The sequence below is a fragment of the Bos taurus genome, chromosome 2 (genome assembly GCF_002263795.3).
Source record: "Bos taurus isolate L1 Dominette 01449 registration number 42190680 breed Hereford chromosome 2, ARS-UCD2.0, whole genome shotgun sequence".
Taxonomy (NCBI): domain Eukaryota; kingdom Metazoa; phylum Chordata; class Mammalia; order Artiodactyla; family Bovidae; genus Bos; species Bos taurus.
In genome coordinates, this window is record NC_037329.1 from 95622923 (window position 1) to 95638998 (window position 16076).

Genomic DNA, 16076 nt, shown 5'->3' on the forward strand with positions numbered 1-16076 from the left:
AGAGACTTAAAAGTTTTCCAATTAGATAAATCTGATTTTTGAGGAAGTGATAATTGTTAAATCATGATAAAGAGACATTTTATCATGCTTTTCAGGGGAAAATTGTTGCAGCTGCTGACAATTTAGAAAGAGGAGCATACTTTACAACTAACATGTTAGACGTTAGAGTTCAGAGAAGGTCAATGAGAAGTAAGTGAAAGCATTGCTGAGATTACAATTTGAACAAAAGGGAAAGCACAGTTCAATTTCACCCCCAAAGGGTGATTTTATATGCACATTTTTAAGGGAACACATCCATGATTAAAAGTGAACTATACCTGTAGATCACATTCTTTCAGCACTTTCCAGTAATCCCAGCACAGTATGGAGAAAACGAATGCTTCTCTTAGTCAAGCATGTAATCACATGTTTCCAGATGAGAGGCACAAAGAATGATTAAAGGTTCGGGAAATTGGATCTATGCAGAAAGACTAATGTAAAATATATCCTCAAGAAGAAGGAAGGACTAGTAGGAAAAGGGAGCTCTCAACCCTATTATGAAGGGATATGCACAACCAGTGTTTCTATGAATTAACTGAAGGCAAAAGCTTAAAATTCAACATTCAAAAAGCTAAGATCATGGCATCAGGTCTCATTACTTCATGGCAAATAGACGGAGAAAAAGTGGAAACAGTGATGGATTTTATTTTCTTGGGCTCCAAAATCACTGTGGATGGTGATTACCACCACAAAATTAAAAGACGCTTGCTCCTTGGAAGAAAAGCTACAACAAACCTAGACAGTGTATTAAAAGGCAGAGACATCACTTTGCCAACAAAAGTCCATCTAGTCAAAGCTATGGTTTTTCCAATAGTCGTGTATGGATGTGAGAATTGGACATAAAGAAGGCTGAGTGCTGAAAAAATTGATGCTTTCAAACTGTGGTGTTGGAGAAGACTCCTGAGTGTCCCTTGGACAACAAGGAGTCCCGAATATTCATTGGAAGAACTGATGCTGAAACTGAAGCTCCAATACTTTGGCCATTTGATGCAAAGAGCCAACTCATTGGAAAAGACCCTGATGCTGGAAAAGATTGAGGGCAGGAAGAAAAGAGGGCAATAAAGAATGAAATGGTTGGATGGTATCACTGACTCAATGGACATGAGTTTGAGCAAACTCTGGGAGACAGTGAAGAATAGGGAAGCCTGGCATGCTGCAGTTCATGGGGTTGCAAAGAGTTGGACACAACTTAGCAGTTGAACAACAACAACAAACGCATGGCTGTTCAAGAGCAGCCAGATATACTGTGAATAGGTGTTTAAATCTTTGACTATTTTGGCTATAGGACTACTTAGAACCATTCTAACAGTATCAAAAGAGGCTATGGGTCTGTCTGGAAACTTTAAGCAATGTTATACCTGGGATTTCTTTCTGGGTGAGCTTGGTTAGCCACAGAGAGAAGACCAGAAAGACTTTGAGAACCTCTCAGAATTAACATTTTAGAAACTTGACTAGCATTAAGCTCAATAAGATGGCAGCAATCTGACCAGAAAATAGCAGTGACCTTCAACACAGCCTCCTCAATCACCATCCAGATGTTGTCATGGGCCTACATCATCTCCTCAAACCACAGGACTGCCCTGAACCTATCAGCTCCATAAAACAAGTTGTTTAGTATGACATTCCTATCACTGTAAATGATGTCACCTTTTCTACAGTCATCCCAGCATGACACCACAGAGTGATTTAGACTCATCTGTCTCCCTCTGTCCTCACTGCTGGTCTGTCAACAATGCCTGTTGAGTCTTCCTTCTGTCTTTCTCATCTGATAACCATGACTTCCTTTTCACTCCCAGGGGCAACATCGTAGTTCAGGTGATCATCAAGACACATCAGTGAGAAAATACTTAGATGTTCAATTTCCCTCTCTCAAATTCCAAATTCTTCATCAGTGTTTCTCAAAGGGTGGTGCAAAGATCAACTCCAAAACTACCAAGTTCAGTTCAGTTCAGACGCTCAGTCATGTCTGACTCTTTGTGACCCCATAGACTGCAGCATGCCAGGCTTCCCTGTCCTTTGCCAACTCCCGAGCTTACTTGAACTCATGTCCATTGAGTCAGTGATGCCATTCAATCATTTCATGCTCTGTCATCCCCTTCTCCTCCTGCCCTCAATCTTTCCCAGCATCAGGGTCTTTTCCAATGAGTGAACTCTTCGCATGAGGTGGCCAAAGGATTGGAGTTTCAGCCTCAGCATCAATCCTTCCAATGAATGTTCAGGACTGATTTCCTTTAGGATGGACTGGTTGGATCTCCTTGCTGTCCAAGGGACTCTCAAGAGTCTTCTCCAGCACCACAGTTCAAAAGCATCAATCCTTTGGCGCTCAGCCTTCTTTATGGTCCAACTCTCACATCCATACATGACTACTAGAAAAACTATAGCTTTGACTAAACAGACCTTTGTTGGCAGAGTAATTCTCAGCCAACCAAGCCCCAGGCTTAACAACATCCCAAGTTTCACATGACAAAACGAACAGCATTAATATGAAACCATAGCTGCAATTTGCTCACAGATTGATAATGATATTACTTTGCATCCTGGGATTATAAGTGGGAACCTCAAACTGCAATCTTTGAAGTCTCACCCACGGAGTGGATGGGCTGCCTGGGACATTTTCCCAGTTGGGACTCCAGATGTGCTGTGACACGGGACTTCCCAGTGCTGTTTGAGTCTGGATGTTGGGCAAAACCCAATTTGGTGATGTATCCTCTGCTGTTTCTATTTCTCTTTTCTTTCAATGTTAGTATATTGAAAGTAAGCTAGACAATTCTCTCATAAATATTTGCATTATTTATGTGGCTTATTTTGTTAACAAATTCTTTGAACCTGAGACGAAAGTGAAAACTTTCAGCAAAACATCAACCACACCTCCTCCCTCTATCCCAAAATGTTATTCTTTCTCCATCCAAATTTTAACCATACATGAAAGACTGATTTTGCTTCCTCATGACCCCTTTTCCTGATCACTGCAGGTTGAATTGTGTCCCTCCAAAAGATGTACTGAAGTCCTAACACCTGGTGCCTGTGAATCACTGTCTTTGGAAATAGAATCTTTGCAGATGTATTGATAATTAGCTAAGAGGAGGTGATACTGGATTAGGGTGGGAACTAAATCCAATGGATAGTGTCCTTATAAAGAGGCCAAGTAAAGATACAGAGGCACATAGGGAGTTCATGTGAAAATAGACACAGAAATTGGAGTGATGTACCCATCAAAAGCTAAGAAAGAGGAAAGCAAGGATTTTCCCCTAGAGCCTTCAGAGGGAACCCCGCAACACCTTGACTTTGGACTCTAAAGTGATGAGAGAATAAATTCATGTTATTTTTAATCACCAATTTGTGATAATTGGTTATTGTAGCCCTAGGGAACTAATACACTGCTCCTACCCATGATCACCCTCTTTTACTCCTTGAGTCCCATGGCTCCTAAATTCTAAACAAATCCTTTGGCTGCTGTGGTAGCCAGCCTCCCACATGGCCCACAGGGATGTCCACCTCATGGTATTGATGCCCTTGTATAGCTCCCTTCCATGTTGATAGGACTGATATATATTTCCAAGAGTACATTATGGAAATGGTGTGTGGTTTCTGAGGCCAGGTCATAAAAGTCACTGCAGAACTTCCCTGTTCTCTTGGACACTTCCCCCTGGAAGAAGCAAGTTGCCATGTCATTATACACTCAGGAAGCCCTAAGGAGACAGACACATGGTAACAGCCCTCACAACTCACCATTTATGAGAGTGAACCAACTTGGAAGCATATCCTCCAATCCCTGTCAAGCCTTCAGATGCCTGTAGCCCAGGCTGAGATCTTGGCTAAAACCTCATAAGAATCTTTGAACCAGAATTATCAAGATAATCTACTCCTGGATTCCAAATCCACGTAAACTATATGAGGTAAAAAATATCTACTGTTCTAGCATGCTAGGTGATGGGGTAATTTTATCAGCAACAATAGACAAATAATACAACTCTTATTCTCATACACTAGCTCATTTGCTTGGCTCTAAAGATAAAGATATTTGGGGGAATATCTTTACTCCTCTTCAGTTCAGTCAGTTCAGTTCAGTCACTCAGTCATGTCCAACTCTTTGCAACCCCATGGACCACACCAGGTTTTCCTGTCTATCACCAACTAGCAGAGCTTGCTCAAACTCATATCCATCGAGCTGGTAAAGCCATCCAACCATCTCATCCTGTTATTCCCCTTCTCCTCCCACCTTCAATCTATCCCAGCCACAGGGTCTTTTCTAATGAGTCAGGACTTCACATCAGGTGGCCAAAATATTGGAGCTTCAGCTTCAGCATCAGTCCTTCCAATGAATATTCAGGACTGATTTTCTTTAGGAGGGACTGGTTTGATCTCCTTGCAGTTCAAGGGACTCTCAAGAGTCTTCTCCAACAGTTCAAAAGCATCAGTTCTTTGCCGCTCAGCTTTCTTTACAGTCCAACTATCACATCCATACATGACTACTGGAAAAATCATAGCTTTGACTAGACAGACCTTTATTGGCAAAATAATGTCTCTGCTTTTTAATATGCTATCTAGGTTGGTCACAGATTTTCTTCCAAGGAGCAAGCATCTTTTAATTTCATAGTTGCAGTCACCATCTGCAGTGATTTTGGAGCCCCAAAAAATAAAGTCTCTCAGTTTTTCCATTGTTTCCCCATCCATTTGCCAAGAAATAATGGGACTGGATGCCATGATCTTAGTTTTTTGAATGTTCAGTTTTAAGCCAACTTTTTCACTCTCTTTTTCACTTTCATCAAGAGGCTCTTTCAGTTCCTCTTCTCATTTCTGCCACAAGGCTGGTGTCATCTGCATATCTGAGGTTATTGATATTTCTCCCGGCAAACTTGATTCCAGCTTGTACTTCACCAGCCTGGCACTTCACATGATGTACTCTGCATATTGGAGAAGGAAATGGCAACCCACTCCAGTACTCTTGCCTGGAAAGAGGAGTGTGGTGGGCATGGACGGAGGAGTGTGGTGGGGTCTCAAAGAGTCGGACATGACTGAGAGACTTCACTTCACTCACTCTGCATAAAAGTTAAATAAGCAGGGTGACAATATATAGCCTCAACATACTCCTTTCCCAATTTGAAACTAGTCCACTGTTCCATGTCTGTTTCTAACTGTTGCTTCTTGACCTGCATACAGGGCTCTCAGGAGGCAAGTAAGGTGGTCTGGTATTCCCATCTCTTGAAGAATTTTCCACAGTTTGTTGTGATCCACACAGTCAGAGGCTTTAGCGTAATCAATGAAGCAGAAGTAGATGTTTTTCTGGAATTCTCTGGCTTTTTCTATGATCCAGTGGATGTTGGCAATTTGATCTCTGGTTCCTCTGCCTTTTCTAAAACCAGCTTGAACATCTGGAAGTTCACAGTTCATGTACTGTTGACGCCTAGCTTGGAGAATTTTGAGCATTACTTTGCTAGTGTGTGAGATGAGTGCAACTGCACAGTAGTTTGAGCATTCTTTGGCATTGCCCTTCTTTGAGATTGGAATGAAAACAGGTCTTTTCCAGTTCTGTGGCCACTGCTGAGTTTTCCAAATTTGTTGGTATATTGAGTGCAGCATTTTCACAGCATCATCATTTAGAATCTGAAATAGCTCTGCTGGGATTCCATCACCTCCACTATCTTTGTTTGTAGTGATGCTTCCTAAGGCCCACTTGACTTTGTACACCAGGATATCTGGCTCTAGGTGAGTGATCACACCATCATGGTTATCTGGGTCATTAAGATCTTTTTGGAATAGTTCTTCTGTGTAATCTTGCCACCTCTTCTTAATATCTTCTGCTTCTGTTAGGTCCATACCATTTCTGTCCTCTATTGTGCCCATTTTTGCATGAAATGTTCCCTTGGTAGCTCTACTCCTCCTAGATTGCAATTGAAAGCAGGCATCATTTTTTGTATTTCTTTGCATCCTCAAACATGTCTAATAATTATACATATATAAATACAGATATATATATATGAAAGTGAAAGTTTTAGTCACTCAGTCATGTTTGACTCTTTGTGACCCCCATGGTCTGTAGCCCACTAGGCTCCACTGTCCATGGAATTCTCCAGGCAAGAATACCGGAGTGAGAATACCGCCATGCCCTTCTTCAGAGGATCTTCCCGACCCGGGGACTGAACCTTGGTTTTCCACATTGTAGGCAGATTGTTTACCATCTGAGCCATCAGGGAGGCCCTATATATATAGGTATTGATATCTCACATTATATATGTGTGTGTGTGTGTGTGTGTGTGTGGATATACATATGTGTATATATGTATATATATATATTTCACACACACACAATATGCTTGATAAATGTGGGCATACTGAATGAATAAAAGAGCACAGTGTATCCCATTAGATAGGCTTTCAAAATATTGCATTGAATTGACTCTCATTTAAAGATCAAGTTTATGGACTTCTGTTGCAAGCAAATCACTTGAGAAAAGCTGCGTTTGAAGCCGTTTCGAAGTCATTCTTTTTTCCCTCACCCAGTTCCCTGTCTCTCTGTTGTTGCTTGTTGGCTTCTGAAATGTAGGTCACCTCCAGTAGCATGACCTAATTAGGAGAGGTAATTTAACAAGAAAAATAAAATAAAAGAAATCCTCTGAGATGGCAGAATTGAAACAAAGAAAAGTGGTTCTTTCATTTTATGTTTTTTGGCAGTAGCTTCCCTACTAAAGTTATCCCCTTTCCACCCTCAAGCTACACAATTTGTAAAGCACAAAGAAGAAAGGAAGAAATGAGTTTGGGAGCAGCTGGAAATGATGAATTTATAATGATCGCAGAAGGAGTAAGAGTAAGCTTTACTTCACCAAAGTGCTCTGTGGGGCTTCTTCTTGGCAGCGCCGTGAGTGAGGCTTTGGAGGAAGAAGTATTGATGCTGATACAAAGCATCACACATCTCAGGATGAGAGGAGACCTTATGGCTCGTCTTACCCAACCCCCAGGAAATGCTGTGACACTTGTTGTGTTTGGAATACAATAAAATTTTGTATATACAGCATTTAAACAATAGTGGTTTTTTCTTCATACATTTGGCACACTTCTTTTAGAAAAGATAAAAATGGTAAGTAAGCTAAGCAGATTTTAAGGGTTATTACCAAATTAACTTCTAGGGGATGTCACGGGGCCAGGTTGGATTCAGCCCATCTCCCTCACGTCTTCCTCTCAGAGGCATGATGCTGGGTTCCTGTAAAATGCCTAAGTGCTTTCTGAATCACCCCAGAAACACTTAACTACACTGATCATAATTGAATGCATTATTAATTCCTTTTTGGAAAACTGATATTCCATGCTTGTCATTAAATGATCCCATTGATCTATGTGTTGTTGAGTTGCTAAGTTGTGTCCAACTCTTTTGCGACCCCATGGAGTATAGCTTGCAAGGCTCCTCTGTCCATGGGATTTTCCGGGCAAGAATACTGGAGTGGGTTGCCATTTCCTTCTCCAGGAGATCTTCCCCACCCAGGGATCGAAACTGTGTCCCCTGAATTGGCAGGTGGATTCTTTACCACTTCCCTGATAAACACTATATAAATTATATATGATAAATTATATTTATATCATATATAATATATTTATAATTTATCCATTATAAATATATGATATAAATATAAATTTTATCATGTATAATTTATATAGTCTATATATATATATATGTATATATAGATATATATAACTGTATTACTTCCCTGGTGGCTCAGATGGTAAAGTATCTGCCTGCAATGTAGGAGACCCAGGTTTGATCCCTGGGTTGAGAAGATCCCCTGGAGAAGGAAATAGCAACCCACTCTAGTACTCTTGTCCAGAAAATCCCATGAACGGAGGAGCCTAGTAGGCTATAGTCTATGGGATTGCAAAGAGTCGGACACAACTGAGGGACTTCACTAATACTGATTCTTTACCACTGACCCTAAATTCAAAAGCCCCTTTACCACTGACCCAAAATTCAAAAGCCTGCTATGTGTATAACCTACCTGATGGCTGACATTTATTAAGGTGAATACAGTTATATTAATCCCATTTTACAGAGGTACAGAAAGATTAGGCCACTTATTTAGTGAATAAAAGGTTAAATCCAAGAAAGAAACCCAGGCAATCTGACTGCAGAGGCTGTGCTCTTAATTCCCTACATTACTTTAAATTAGCTATAAAACTATATTCTTCATGTACTTGGGATCAGTGGGCATTTACTGCCCAGGCAGTATATCTAGTTCTCTTTACAAGTACTTTCCTAATTGCTGGAAAGTACCCTAGTCATTTTCAGCCTTCTAGGGTAAGAACAGATAGCAAACACCTGACTTCAGCATTTGGCCATAAAAAAGAATGCCCACTGCTGGGCATACACACCGAGGAAACCAGAACTGAAAGAGACACATGTACCCCAATGTTCATTGCAGCACTGTTTATAATAGCCAGGACATGGAAGCAACCTAGATGCCCATCAGCAGATGAATGGATAAGAAAGCAGTGGTACATATACACAATGGAGTATTACTCAGCCATTAAAAAGAATACATTTGAATCAGTTCTAATGAGGTGGATGAAACTGGAGCCTATTATACAGAGTGAAGTAAGCCAGAAAGAAAAACACCAATACAGTATACTAACGCATATATATGGAATTTAGAAAGATGGTAACGATAACCCTATATGTGAGACAGCAAAAGAGACACAGGTGTATAGAACAGTCTTTTGGACTCTGTGGGATGCGGGGGAAATGATTTGGGAGAATGGCATTAAAACATGTATAATATCATATAAAAAGTGAATCGCCAGTCCAGGTTCGATGCAGGATACAGGAAGCTTGGGGCTGGTGCACTGGGATGACCCAGAGTGATGGTATGGGGAGGGAGGTGGGAGGGGGGTTCAGGATGGGGAACACGTGTACACCTGTGGCGGATGCATGTTGATGTATGGCAAAACCAATACAATATTGAAAAGTAAAAAAATAATAATAATAAAAAAATAAAACACAGAAAATAAAAAGAATGAAGTACATTCTACAGCTTGGATGAACTTTAAAAACACTGTGTAAATGAAAGAAGCCAATCACAGTAAACCATATACTATACTATTCCATTTAAATGAAATATCCAGAACAGGCAAAACTATTATAAAAAGTAGATTATTGGTTGCTTAGGGCTAGGGAAAAAGGACACACAGTACAGGGGCCAGGGGGTTAAAGATTGGGAGCTATGATAGCCAAAGGATATGGAATTTCTTTTTGAAATAATGAAAATACTCTAACGCAGGCTGCAGTGATAGTTGTACATATCTATGAATATACTATAAACATGTACACTGATAAATTCTATGGATATGTAAAATATATGGTTTGCATCTCCTGCATTGGCAGATGGATTCTTTACCACTAGCGCCACCTGGGAATCCCTTAGATAAGAATGTGCATGTGCTAAGTCGCTTCAGTGGTGTCCAACTCTTTGTGATCCTATGAACTATAGCCCACCAGGCTCCTCTGTCCATAGGATTCTCCATACAAGAATATTGGAGTAGGTTGCCATGTTCTCCTCCAGGGAATATTCCTGAATCAGAGATCGAACCCATGTCTCTTTTGTCTCCTGAATTGGCACTTCTTCACAAGTGTCCACTCCTCACAAAGTGGTGAGGGGAGGCAGGTGGCCATAGACATCTTTTCTTCTGATATTTCCCATTGAGCTAGTGTCCCTGCAGGTCATACCTACTTTGGGAAATATTTTAGGACACAGCCTTACAGGAGTATCTTACAAACGTGGACTCCATTGCCAAAACAAGTCAATGTGCAGATTGTAGGAAGCCCAACAAAAAGCAACGAGACAAGAATCTAATCAGAAGATAGACAGAAAACCGCTTGAAAGACTTCTCAGACATTTGATATAAATCGTGCCCTAAGTCAGGAGCTAGGGATAAGAGATAAAGGCACTCACTACTGACCACTGAGAAACACCTCGTCAGGGTGAATGTGTATGTGAAGTAAAGAGTGAGGGAGGTGTGGTCTGGAAGAAAGATTTAAAAAGAAAGACAGAAAAAGGTGTGTGTGTGGGAGGAAGCACAATACAGTGCCAAAAGGCTATAAATACAGATCCGAGACAGCTTCTTGTCTCTGTTGCAGAAACTTAGGTCACAAAATAAATCCCCCCCATACACACACACACATGTTTGCAGAATGAACTGGAAACATGGGAAGCAATAATCTTAGCAAATACCCATTGAGTGTTTACTGTTTACTTGTCAGAGCCACCCTAGGAACTTGACATACATCATGTCATCTAATCTCACAGCTCTTCAGGGAGGTACGTTTTTAATCTCTGTTTCCCAAATTGTGAAATTACAGCTTAAAGAGGTTAAGTGACTTGCCCAATGACACTCAGATATGAAATAATTGAAGTTTTCTCCACATCCACATGTTTAAACTCTGCACAACGCTGCCTGGGCAGTGGATGAAGTCTAAAATAGACAGATTTTTTCCCTTGTTTTAAAATAAAACTTTACGTAGGAATGAAAAGGGAAAAAAAAAATAAAACCTAAGTCCTCCATCCTTAAATCCATTCTTAAAACAGAGTCAGCCTCAGCTGATGAAGGAAGACAGAAACAGGAGGGGAAAAAAAAGGAATGGTCAGTGCATAAGTGTAAGCCACACTCCAGGGAGACCCGACTCCTCTGCAAGAGGACAGAAGAAGCAGCCTTCACTCCGAGTGAGCACTTCCTGTGCCAGATATTGATCCGGTGAGACAGTGACACAGCAGAATGAATTAAGAAGTGTGTACTCAGAGCCACTATTGCCTCAGAATAACATATGCACCAAGCTAGAGTACATTTTACGGTGGGGGTGTGTGTACACAGAAACAGTTTCCCAGAGATCATGAAAGAGGGGAGAAATGCCTGTTGAACAATTGCAAGGTGTCAGCACAGTCTGTCTGTCTGTTAGAGCTGAAGATCGAGACTCCTTTGGGCAGAAGTTTTTCAGCTGCATCACTGCATGGATCCAGTTAGAGACACATACGAATGTTCCAGTTCTGAACATACTATACACATGCGTGCTATGTTGGTTCAGTAGTGTCCAACTTCAGTCTGTGACCCCATGGACTGTAGCCTGCCAGGCTCCTCTGTCAGTGGGATTTTCCAGGCAAGAATACTAGAGTGGGCTGCGTGCCTTTCTTCAGGGACTCTCCTGATCCAGGTATCCAACCCGTGCCTCTTCTGTCTCCTGCATTGGCAGGCAGGTTCTTTACCACTAGCGCCACATGGGAAGTTCTATATTATACACAGTATGTATTAATAGGGAGAAGGCAATGGCACCCCAATAGAAACAGATCCTTTTATCGGAACCTATGAACTGAACTGAACTCATGGAATTGTCTTGGCCATATTTCTGGTTCCAGAAAGTATTACAGTCAAAGTAGGAGTAAGTGTGGCACCTGAGACACATCCCAAGAACTGTCTTTCAGTTTGGTATCACCCAGATATTTGGGGATAACAGGGCCTCCTTCTGCTGGCATATTCAACTTCCCCAGACTTGGAATCTGGCCATCTTGTCCCATTCTCCCCACTCTAAGATCAAAATTGGCTCTCCTAATTGTCACTTTTGCCGTTTTTAATTTGGCTTCATATAACTTAATCCGAATATATGAATTTTAAGAAATTATATATGAGGTGTGAATCTCTTTGCATAGATGGAATCCACTTGAAGAATCCTTTTGTAAAACCACATTTGCTTACATTTGCCAATAAAAGCTTCATGATAGATTTTCTTTCTTGAGTCTTCCCTAGCATATCCATTATGTACTCTGAATCAGGAAAATGACTTTGAAGAAGCACATGTAAATTGTGAGCCATGCCTTTATGGAGGTGGGATATGGAGAGAAGTTGTGCGATTGGAGGCTTTTTAGGGACGACATTATCTGGGTATCTAGTTATTGCTGTGGATTATAATTCATACTGACAGTCCTCAGCTTATACCAATTGCTAATGCTGAGTTCAGTGTTCAGTGGGGAAAGTATAGAATATTAGTGCTGGAGAGAAAATTAGAAATTTTGAGAAAACATTTTGTCTGTTCTTCTCACTTTATAGATAAGGAATCCAAAATTCAAACTGTTCATAGCTTACTCCAGATCATATGATACTGCAAGTTTGGTAAATATCCCAAACATTATAAACATTCTGCTGCTGCTGCTGCTGCTAAGTTGCTTCAGTCGTGTCCGACTCTGTGCCACCCTACAGACAAACATTCTAACATCACAAATATTATTAACCTTGGGCTTAGCATATACAGACCAATCTACTGAAGACTTCAAGTGGTTACAGCAATTTTCTCTTATTCTCAGCTACAGTCATGAAGGAAATCAGATATTGTTACCCAGAAAAAAATTAGGGTGATAGGTATTGGTACAGGTTTTGGGGGGGCTGAAGTTTATAAAATGTAGAAGCCCCTCCGAAAAAAAAAATGCTAAGTACAAGTTTAAAATTAGGTACCTTAAAGCCCATTTATTTAGAAGGAAGAAACAAAATACACATAATTTTTCAAAATTAATGAATAAATATCACATACATCACAAATACAAAAAAAGTAACTTTTTTATTAACTTCCTGACATGCCTCTATGAAAACTATTTTTGGCTGCTTGCTCTTTGATAATTTCCTCACATGACAATAACTTTGATATATTTTATCCCATAGAGGAAATAGAAAGATAAACCAGTTTTTCCCCTAGTATGATTGGTCAAAATTAGACTTTGACTATTAATAGTTTAGAAGATCTTCAGTTCCAGAAGTCATTGTTGGTATTGTCATGTAAACTGTTGGCATGGTTGTCAAATTTGGCGAAATCTTCATCAAGTTTCTTTCCTATATATGAGATTTAGGATTTGGAAGAATTTCCCACGGACTGGCTTCTGGCTCTGCATGTCTGAAATATTTTTACTCCCTGTATACACATGTACACCCAGCCTCAGGCATCTTATTGGGATACTCTCAGAAACACCCTTAACCCAGGCTGGAGGGAATCTGAATTTACAGGCTACACTCTGTTCCTCCTCTTTTTCTGTCCTTCAACACAGGGCAAGGGAGAAGGCAATGGCACCCCACTCCAGGACTGTTGCCAGGAAAATCCCATGGATGGAGGAGCCTGGTAGGCTGCAGTCCATGGGGTCGCTAAGAGTCAGACACAACTGAGCGACTTCACTTTCACTTTCCACTTTCATGCATTGGAGAAGGAAATGGCAACCCACTCCAGTGTTCTTGCCTGGAGAATCCCATGGACGGAGAAGCCTGGTGGGCTGCTGAAGCGACTTAGCCGCAGCAGCAGCAGCACACAGGGCAAGGCATCTACGGGGTCAAATGGACATGTGTACTCAATGCCCTCAGACAGAAGAAAATCTGTCTGCAATTCAGGAGACCTAGGTTTGATCCCTGGGTTGGGAAGATCCTCTGGAGAAGGGAATGGCTACTTACTCCAGTATTCTTACCTGGAGAATTCCATGAACAGAGGAGGCTGGAGGGCCACAGTGTATGGGGTCTCAAAGAGCCAGACACAACTGAACGACTAACATTTTCACTTTCACTTTTCACTCAAAGCCAATGCTTCCCACTTCTTGATCTTGCTCCAGGTAGATAGGATCCTAGGATTTCTTGTTCACACAGCACTTGCCCTCTTCCTCTGTCTGTCCTCCCAAGGGCCAACTTTACCCCACTGTAAACATTCCCAGGACAACCTCATTGCCAGGGACAGAGCTCATGCAAATGAGGGACTCGGCCTTAAACTTCACCAGAGTTGTGGCAAATCTACCTCTACACAGCACCCAGCTTTTCTGTGACGCTGCCTATTTATCTTGGACCCAAGCCAACGTGGAAGCTACTCTACCCCCCAAAAGCAGTCTACAAAAATTTCACTACCACCTCAGCATGGCAACCATGCAGGGGAAGCAGATAGAAAAGTTTCAAAGAGATAGAACTGTACATGGCTCTGAACACTGAAATCTTCCTGGATGATAATTATGTGACAGCAGACATCTTGCCTGTCTACCCTCCTGTAGTGCCAGGGCGCCATCTTGGCACCCCTCAGAGGGCACCCCATTGCCATGTGGTGCCTCCACTGTTCCCATCTGGCAGAAATTGGGGAACTTTTCCTTAAACCTGACCCCTTCCCAGTCTCTTCCTCCTCCTTAACCCCATAAGATAACATATCAGGTAGAAATCCCTCCTCAGCCCCTCAACAACTCATGATATTGGCAAAGTGGGCCTGGCCATGGTTAATGGGTGGCACACCTCTATTTGGGGCTTCCCTCATAGCTCAGTTGGTAAAGAATCTGCCTGCGATTCAGGAGACCCCAGTTCGAGTCCTGGGTTGGGAAGATCTGCTGGAGAAGGGATAGGCTACCCACTCCAGTATTCTTGGGCTTCCCTTGTGGCTCAGCTGGTAAAGAATCTGCCTGCAATGTGGGAGACCTGGGTTCAATCCCTGGGTTGAAAGATCCCCTGGAAAAGGGAAAGGCTACCCATTCCCATATTCTGGCCTGGAGAATTCCATGAACTAAGTCCATGGGGTCGCAAAGAGTCGGACACAGCTGAGCAACTTTCACTTTCAACTCCATTAGCTTCATCAATTATGTATTAAAGTGAGAGAGGGAAAGCAGTCTGGCATAGCAGTGATCAAGGAGGGTCATCTACCCTCATGAAGTAAAAAGACCTTTTAGAACAAAGCTGATCCTTTGTTGGGGGGGCTCTCCTGCACCAAGTATTGGGTGCCCAGCCCAAGCAGCCACCCTCTTGCTTTCTTTCCCTTTCGTCCTTTGGCCCCTGTGACCACGCTTCCCTCTTACCACTACCCCATCTACTCGGGGAACACCCCTCTGATGAACAGCATGAATCCTCCTTAGGGACCAAGCTGGGCAAGCCCAGGCAAACTGGCAAAGGGGTCTAAGGCTTATTCCAGCCTATATTGCTTGGCGCCTCTCACATGTCATCCTCTTGGTGCCTTCAGGACCACTGGCACTTTCCCCTGACCCTCTGAGGCCCAGCTTATGGGCACTGTTTTTCACATTCAGGTATATGATATTAATAGCATCCCCTGCCTTAAGACGCGTCTTTAAACAGAAGACAAAGTCTTAAGCAAAACGTTCAAAGTCAACAGCTTTAATAAAACGCCTAATACACATTTAGAAAAACTTCTAGGCATCTTAAAATAGAGTGTTGCATTTAATCATCAGAACCCCCTGTAATGGAAAGAAAGAAAGAAACCAAGAACTTTGGGGGTAATGTAGCCAGGTTGAGGGGGGAGCCTTGGGAGTGGGCTGGGTGTCTTACTGACAAGGTCAGAAGAGTAGGGCTGGGGACAAGCTGTCACTGGCCTGGATTCTGTTTAGCTGGTTCCTCTCTTCACACACACACACACACAGAGCACAGCACAAATGCCTTTGGGGCTTCTTGCGGAGGGGGAGATACTAACAGCTAGCCCACGCCCAAGCCTTGCATTTTGCATTCCCTGCACTCTGAGGGGCAGCCAAGGGTGTGCAGGGGGTTGGGAGGGGCATCTAGAAGGAGAAGGACAAATTTAAAAGGAAAGATTTACGAGTCCATGAAGATGTTTCTCCCAGACTCCTGAGTGCAGGAGTATGACTTATTTATTTTATTTTCATTTGTAACCAAAACCTTCCCCTGACTCCCATTGGCCCCAGCTGAGAAGGGAGAGAGGGCCGGCCCGTCAGGCGTTGATCACCGGGCCAACGGGAGACAGTGTGGCGTGATGCTGACGCAGCCCACTGACAAGCCAGCGAGAGGCCCAGGGGAGCAGCTCTGAGCCGAGCAGCCAGAGCCAGGCAGGTAGGGAGCTGACAGCTGGGGAATTGCTAAGAGGCGCCGGGCTGGTGGGGGCAGGCTGGTGAAACAGCAGACTCAGAGAAGGTGTGATTCTGCGATGCGCAGACACTGTTGTTTATCAGCTTTCCTGGGCGTCTTCTCCACGTCCTCTGCTCCACCAAGCTCACCTCGTTTTCAATTTCCTCTCTCCCTTCCCCCACCTACGAGATCACCAG

At 42.4% G+C, this 16076-nt stretch overlaps 1 long non-coding RNA gene across 2 annotated transcripts in view; it reads left to right on the plus strand.

Moving 5' to 3' along the window:
- The first annotated feature begins 15781 nt into the window (after window positions 1-15781).
- LOC100847666 (uncharacterized) overlaps window positions 15782-16076 on the plus strand; it is a 32469-nt gene continuing 32174 nt past the window's right edge. For both annotated transcript variants that reach the window (XR_003031182.2, XR_003031183.2), the window contains exon 1: window positions 15782-15864. This is a non-coding gene — a long non-coding RNA (uncharacterized lncRNA). The remainder of the gene's footprint in view (window positions 15865-16076) is intronic.